Here is an 8,383-nt window from a genome sequence, read left to right as displayed (position 1 = left end):
GAGATCTGATTTTACAAAAGCCAAGAAGCTGGATCCAGGTCCACTGAGTCCCATTGGATTTCATTATGGCTTCAGTGTGATGGATGGTCACAATTCCAAGAGTTCATAAAACATGGAATTACTCTCATGGGACCAAACCGAAGGTGACTATATTGGTTAATCCATTCAACACAGTCTCATCAACTGTCTACTATTTTAATACAGTTCAGGACATGACCTTATTCCTTTAAAGGTTCAACTGTAGGAAGAGGTCTATAAGACCTTATATTACGTAAAGACTTAATAAGGATTTTCATTGTATTATTGAACTATCAGAGTTAAATATTAATAACAAAACAAAAGTCATGTGAAGAAAAAGCTTACAACTAAAAAAAAATAGTCCGATGTGTTCCAAAGAAACCAGATTCAGGCAAGCACCTACAGTAGTACTTTACCACTGAGCTAAATGTCACTACCAACGGATGAGTCATTCCTACAAGAATAACAGTAATAACAATATATAAAGCTGGTAAGGCCTCATTTAAAAACAACAACAGTATTCCAATGTAACAAGAAATTAAGTTTAATCAATTACTACTTTGAAAAAGTAATTTTTCTTTGTTAATACATGCAAAACTGCCTGACTGCATAATAAGCAATTAAGGGCTATGCTAACTTTATTTCCCCTAGTTTGACTAAATTGCTACTTGTATTTGAAACCAATTTTTTAAAAAATTTGATGAACACACACACACACACACACACACACACACACACACACTTCCTGATGTTCTTGATCTTAGCAAAGCCCTTTACAAACTGCTAAGTTCAGTTTGTTCGATTTAGAAATAATGGACCTAAAAAGATCTAGGAGAAGTCTTGAATATTGTAGTTGCTAATGGCCACTTTGTGCTCTCTCCTCTACCCCAGCCACCACCACCCCCCTGCCCTTTTTAAACTTTGCTTTAAGCAAACCTACTGAAGTGTTCCAAGCTATATCTACCTTACTGCTCTTTACTGACCTACTGTAATCAGTATATGGATATACGCACACATATGGATCTTTCTGTAATGCGAAACAAATTCTAAAACTTCGCACCCAAAGGTCTGCGATAACTTACTGACCTGAGGTATCCTGTAGGTGTTTCTAAAACATGTGGGAAAGTAGAAGGGGGTGGAAATGAGAAGAAGGCGAATTACGAATTGGAGATGATTATGACTTTTTCAACCAAGAGTGGGTGGCACTAGAACCCTGGGACGGAGCCAGAGGTGGGAGGGAAAGCCAGTTTCCTCTACGAGGTAAAACCTGAAAGGAAGATGTAGAGAAAACGACAAAGACAGAGCAAAATAAGGCTGAGACTGGGGCGCGCGGCTGGGGAGATGAAGAAGCGAGGGGCGGAGCTGTCCGGGCGGGGGCGCGGCCGTGGTGGCAGTGGCTGAGGCCGCGGGAGCCAAGGTGGCGCCGCAGCCCCAGCCGGGAAGACTAGGCGGTGCGCCGGGCTCCGCGCTGCCGGCCTCCGCGCTTCTGGGCTCTGTGCAGCCGGGCGCCGCGCTGCCGGGGTCCGCGCGCGGGAGTCCCTAAGAGTTTGGCCCGGAGCGCGGGGAAGTTTAGCTGCGGAAGCTCTGCTCTGGGGAGAGGTGTGTGTACCTGCAGGCGCCCGCTGGCCTCCGCCCTTCCCGCCGCTTGCCAGGTAACCGCATTCCAAGTGGGGGATTTAGGACTACTAGGTGTGAGGTCCCAGACTGGAAGGGCGGAGGTTTCCGGGCGCCACTTGCACCCACAGTTAGAAGAGGACTCTGGGAGGCAGGGCGGGGCAGTGCACCCTCAACCTTTCCAGGTCCTTCATCCTTGTTCACTGCTCTAAAATCTCCCCCATCTCCCCTTTTCTTCTTCATCTCCAAGCCCATTTTCCCCCTGCAGTTGGGCCCACTCCTGTTTACTTCACTGGACCTGCTGGGGTGTTGGGGAGGGTGGTCCCGGAGAGGTTGAGGAGCAGCACTGCCTGGGGCGGAGGGAGAGCTGCCCGGATGCCCAGAACTTAGAATCCAGAAGTCCACCTCCGGCACCCATTCCGGAGCATGTGGAGTCTGGGGAAAGAAAAAACAAGACCCAGGAGGCACCGTCTTCAGTTTCTGCTGCGGGTTTATCCGGTCCTCCGGCATGTTTGGCAGAAAGATGAGCATCTGTGCCATGCCGCCTCAGGAACCAGTCGCAAACTCGAGTTCTGCTGAAGTCTGTTGCTGAGGGCTGTGGGCAGCTTGCTGGAGAAGTTAGAAGACAGGGAGGCTGGGTTCAAAAGTTGCCTCTGCAAAGGAGGTTGGGAGGGGACTCCTAGTGGGTGGAGGACACTAGCACCGCGTGGGTGTCTTGTTGTTGTGTCTTCACCAGGTTACCCAGTGCTCCTTCTCTTCCTGTTCTCAGTTCCCAATCCCCTGCCTATCTGTCTGTTCCTGCCGGAATGCTGAAAGGTTTTTGATGCCTGTCAGAAGTTATTTCCAACTAAATTCACAGGTGCAAATGGAGCTGCTGCTCCTTCCTCTTTTCCCCACGGATCCACACCCCCAACTCCCTCCCACTAGCAAACTGTTTCTGAATAGTTCTTTTAGCAAACTGTTTCTGAATAGTTCTTAGGGTTTTGAAAGGAATGGCAAGTAAATAATGTATATATGTATGTGTATGTGTATATAGTGACTTTTCCCTTTGAACCAAGTGAAAGTACTGGGAGTGCTTAACAGGATTCTCCTCTAGCAGTTTTTGTAGTGATTAATATTGTTATTTACCACTGTTTGTTTTTCTTCACTTTAAGTCCAAACATTACTTTATCTCCATATAGTGCTACACTGTCTCTATCCCACTGGCTTGAAACGAGATGGACCTTTAGGTTTACACAAATACATTATAATAAAGTGATTGTATTTAACATTGATCTGACTTCCCAAGTCTGGCACCTGCCCATTCTAGTACATAATCAGCACACCATATGTCTGTCTACTAAACTGAGAATAAATAGAATGTTATTGTTTTTGCATGGACAAGAGTACCCTGAGCTACCCGATTTATTTATTTATTTTTATTGTTCATAGTGTTTTCAAAGATTTTCAGTATATATATATAGACACCATTACAGTTCTATCCAGTGCACTTAAAAACAAGGACACTTGAAATTCACTAGTTATTGAAGGGTGAATGAATTTTTTCTAATCACACAGAAAACACTTTGATTGAGTATAGCCAAGAAGAAATAACACACACTGCATGCATGTCTTCAGAAAATAAGAAGAATTTTCCTCTTGCCTCATTTGTAGTTTGCCTCCTTTATTAGCATCCTCCAGAAAACGAACACCTTGCGATGGATAGATGCTGGTATGTTCTGATTGAATCCCATATATTTTTTTATACAGTGGCTTGATGACAATCCAAAAACATAAATGTTTTAAATCATTACCAACCATCTGTTCACTCCCACTTACTTATTAAAGCACCGTGTTTAATTGTCACAGGTATCAAAATGTACACTACATTTCATTCATCCCTCAGACTCTGATGATGAAGGGTGTTGATCCAAGTTTAGCAACTGTTGTGTTTGACCTAATGCACTATAAACTCCATCTCCTTTCATTTGCAATCATAGAGGAAGACAAACAAGCCCTAAAGCCTTAGACCAAGTTGAGTATCTACTCTAGAGAAATTGGATTTGCTATCCCCCACATTTTTGTTACCAGAGAGAACCTGAGAATTAGTGCAGCTGCAAGCTCTTCTTATTAATACCTATTCCTCTTCTTCCTGGTCAGAAGATTAGCAGTTGGTGCCCTGAAACAGTAACCTGTACACCCCTGCAATTCCAGAAAGCAAGGATGATTTTCAGAACAATGTAATGTCTTCTCAGGGACCATTTACAAAATGGAAGACTAAGTATTTCAAACCCCAAATTGTGTAGATGACGTAAGGCATACATGTTGTTTTCCAGATAAATATTGGGTATGGGCAACATAGGGTCTTATATAGGATACAAATCAATTATCTAGCTAGTGTTCTTTTTGTTTGATAATCTGTATAAGAATATAAGCAATAATCAGATAGCTTCATACCCTTCATTTTGTTCACGTTATCATTAGAGCAAGATTAGAGTTCACTCTATTTTTTCATACTTTTCTTTCTGTTTTTAATTTTTTTTTATCTCCAAAGGTTTCATTGCTCTGGATTTTTTTCAGATGGAAAGAGAGAGAGGTGGAAACAGAAAGATACCAAAGCCCTAAAGCTTCTCCCATATGGTAGGGACAGGATTAGAATGTGGATCCAGGCTTGACAAAACCAGTTTACTTCTAGGTAAGTAGTCTTGAAGGCAGGACAGAGAAAGCAGAAGAGAGTGGGTAGGGAGCTGGGTGGTTGAGGGGTAGGGGAATACAGACTGTAGCACTGAAACCCCCTTCAGCTGCGGTGGCTGGAATCTGGATCGTGCATGTGGCAAAGTAGCACACAATCCAAGTGATCTATTCTTCTAGGTCCTTATCTGAGGTTCTGAGTGTTCCTTTTCACAAAAAGGGTTTCCTATATAGGGATGCTGACTGTAGCTAGAACTGCAATGTTAGGATATATATTTTTTTTATTTAAATTTTTTTAAATATTTATTTTTTTATTCCCTTTTGTTGCCCTTGTTGTTTTTATTGTTGTAGTTATTATTGTTGTTGTCGTTGTTAGATAGGACAGAGAGAAATGGAGAAAGGAGGGGAAGACAGAGAGGGGGAGAGAAAGATAGACACCTGCAGACCTGCTTCACCGCCTGTGAAGCGACTCCCCTGCAGGTGGGGAGCCGGGGTTCGAACCGGGATCCTTATGCCGGTCCTTGTGCTTTGCGCCACCTGCGCTTAACCCGCTGCGCTACAGCCCGATTCCCAGGATATTTTTATTACTCAAAATTAAGTGTCATAATAAATACACTGTTCTTTCAGTGTGCCAGATTATTAGGAAAATTATTTTCTCTCATACCTGTGTTTAATGGTTAAAAGCATTTTCTTTCTTTGTATTTATTTATTTGTTTATTGAGGAAAGATATACTGACAGTTTTGCTAATACTTTATTAATAATTGGTATATCCCTAAAGGAACATGAACCCCCCCCAAAATGGGACTTTGTCTTCTTACCTGCTTACTTTTCTATTCCACTCTTGCCTGGAAAGCATATGATTCTTCTTACTTGCAAGGACAGCATTGGCCCACATAGTTGATCTTGAAAGTAAGTTGCCTTTAAAAAATATGATCTAATTTAAACCTTTGGAAATTACATAGGATGTGTTACATCTGATTTTTCTATATACTAAAGATGAATTATTGAAGGGAGTTTCACCATGTATAGTAATCCTGCTAAATTATTTATGTTAATGAGAGGAATAGAAGCAAAGATAGTCCAAAATTATGGTTATTTAAAAAGCCATTTGTGTTTGTCTTTGAAATGTACTACACATTTAGTTTTAAAAAAAGATTATCATTTTTACTGTAGGCAAGTTGCTTGATTATTTTGTTTCATTTAGATTATTATTTTTTTTTTTTGCCTTCAGGGTTATTGCTGGAGCTTGATGCCTGCATTACAACTCCACTGCTCCTGGAGGCTATTTTTCTTGCCTTTGTTGCCCTTCTTGTTGTTATTGTCATTGCTGTTGTTGTTGAATAGCACAGAGAGAAATCGAGAGGGGAGGGGAAGACAGTGAGAGGGAGAGAAAAGACACCTGCAGACCTGCTTCACCACTTGTGAAGCAACCCCCGCTGCAGGTGGGGAGCCAGCCAGGGCTCAAACCAGATCCTTGCACGGGTCCTTGTGCTTTGTGCCATGTGCGGTTAACCCAGTGTATTACTGCCCAACACCCCTAGATTAATTTTTAAATGACTTTCCTCCTCAACAGTAAAATCAATTTATGGGGAAGTGGTACAAATGGGCTAAGAATGAATTGGGTGATAAAAATAAGCAAACCTAGTATTGCGACTTTGCAATAGATGATATAGTATTAACATAAAGATACTAGAGATCTCACTGTATCCCTATTTAATGAATATGTTAAGGAAGAAATGTTCTGGGGGGGGAGAAAAATTCTTCCACCAGCATTCTAGAAATTTAATTCTACTTTTCATGTGACAGATGATGAATATGTTTTTAAAAATTAATAATGTAATGCCTTGGAAAACCAAATACAGGAACATAGTACTTTATAAATCTTATCAAACTGAATTTTTGGGCTTGAAGTTTTGTAAAGCAAATGTGTATGTATTAAGATGGCATACCTAAGCCCCCTCACCCATGTACACACACATAGGTGAACACATGCCTGTACACATATGCATGTTACATGTTTTTCCAAAAATAGGCAGCCAGATGCCATCAGAATGAAGGGTTCTGTTCATTTCATCTCTGCATCTGTTCTCAAATCAAAGTCCATTTCATCAAAGAGAAATGCTCAAGTATCTAGTGTTCCCATATACTGGCTAGATGAAATAGCTGAAGTTCAGCAAGACTGCCAATTTAACAGATTTCTATTGTGTTTTGTCAAAAAATCCAGGGCAAAATTGGCTGTGAATAAAATAGTTACTTGAACATGAAGTTGACTCACTTCATGGCACTTGCTGTTGTCACCTTGTTTATAGTCATTGTTCAGTTGTATATAGTTTGTTGAATTGTTCTAACAGTTCTGTGAACTGTTAGAATTTAGAAAACTTCTGTGGAGTCAGATCTACCAAAACTTCATGAAGGGAAGAGGTGTTAGAGAAGTCACTTTTTTTTTTTTTTTGCAAGAATTCAAAGCAAACAACTAAAGCCAAAGTTTATGGCAGTGAGCAGAGTGGTAATAAAAATGTTGATGTATCAGAATGGTGACTTCATATTATAAATGTACTCACTTCTTAAAAATGAAGGGTACTTCTTTTTGAGAAAACATATTTTTGTTTTGTCACCACTGCCTATTTTAAGGTACCCTGTAAACTTACTTCCTAGTAATATTGTGGGGAACAAATGGACATTTTGTTAGCTGTTCCAATGATTATGCAGTACTCATTTTATTGTTAAGGATAATTCTTTTTTAATATTTATTTATTTATTCCCTTTTTTGTTGCCCTTGTTTTACTGTTGTAGTTATTATTATTGTTATTGATATCATTGTCATTGGATAGGACAGAGAGAAATGGAGAGAGGAGAGGAAGACAGAGAAGGGGAGAGAAAGATAGACACCTGCAGACCTGCTTCACTACCTGTGAAGCAACTCCCCTGCAGGTGGGGATCTGGGGGCTCGAACAGGAATCCTTGAGCTGGTCCTTGCGCTTCGCGCCACCTACGCTTAACCCATTGCGCTTGACCCACCTACGCTTAACCCAACTCCCTTGAGAAAACATTTTTACCAAGGCATGGATTTTTAGAAATATTAACTAGGCAGAGTACTTCAAAAGAAATAATGTAATAGCAAATGCAATTGAGACTAATAGCATATATTTTACATATAGGCTCTTTTCATCAGTGCCTAAGTCTTAGATCACAATTATGCATTTTGTTATAGAGCTTGAAAGGACCTTAAAAGTAATTTATTCCAATGACCTCATTTTATAGTTAAGTAAATCGGAACCCACAGTGATCACTGTCAGCTACTAAAAGGTCAGACTGGAAGTGGCAGAACAGAAACTGGAAACCTGATCTCCAGTTTCCACATTCAGCTACCTTGTAGGAAGTTCTGTAGTAAGGGGTGGTTAACTGTTTCTGGCCATTTCACTATCTACTTTGCAGGAGAAGCTTAAAGTGAAATTGTAAGAAGTGAATGCAAATGCTATGAGCTGTTTCCTTCTTCTATTATTCATTGAATATATGGAAACTTGACCTTGGTCCTCAGCCCTTTGAGATTTGATCCTCTTTTTTAAGTAAGAAATGCTTTGTGTTATCTTTTTAGTTTACCAAATTGAAACACATTCATTAACAAGAGTACTGAATATATATGCAAAAGGCAACAAAAGAAAAGTAATCTGCAATAATAAAAATGTATATATCATATTACTAGTGTTTGAAGATATCTTCTCCAGAAAACAGTAAAGAAACTGGAAACTTATATGAATATATGTAAAAGTGTCAATTTGAGTGTAAGAAAAACTCTTAAAGAAACTGTTTCTTGATAGCTATTTCATACAATAAGTGCATGAAAATGAGCAAAGATAAGAGCGGGGAAGACAGCATAATGGTTATGCTAAAGGCTTTCATATTTGAGGCTCTGAAGTCTCAGGTTCAGTCTCTTACACTTCTCTAAGTCAGAGCTGAGCAGTGCTCTGGTAAAACAAGTAAAAAAAAGCTCAAAAGCAAAGATGGACTCATATTAGTGTTAGTATATTGCAAACCAGACTTATTTGTATATAACAGAAAATAATGATAATCACCACCAGA

The 8,383-nt window shown here is 40.1% G+C and overlaps 1 protein-coding gene across 1 annotated transcript in view; it reads left to right on the top strand.

Annotated features, from left to right (window-relative positions):
- Positions 1–1,344: 1,344 nt before the first annotated feature.
- The window catches only part of CHST9 (carbohydrate sulfotransferase 9), a 400,006-nt gene continuing 392,967 nt past the window's right edge, over positions 1,345–8,383 (top strand). The window contains exon 1 of the mRNA XM_060173646.1: positions 1,345–1,670. The gene's annotated coding sequence lies outside the window, so the exon portion shown is untranslated. The remainder of the gene's footprint in view (positions 1,671–8,383) is intronic.

The sequence above is a fragment of the Erinaceus europaeus genome, chromosome 15 (genome assembly GCF_950295315.1).
Source record: "Erinaceus europaeus chromosome 15, mEriEur2.1, whole genome shotgun sequence".
Lineage (NCBI taxonomy): Eukaryota > Metazoa > Chordata > Mammalia > Eulipotyphla > Erinaceidae > Erinaceus > Erinaceus europaeus.
This window is presented reverse-complemented; position numbering and strand designations above follow the sequence as displayed.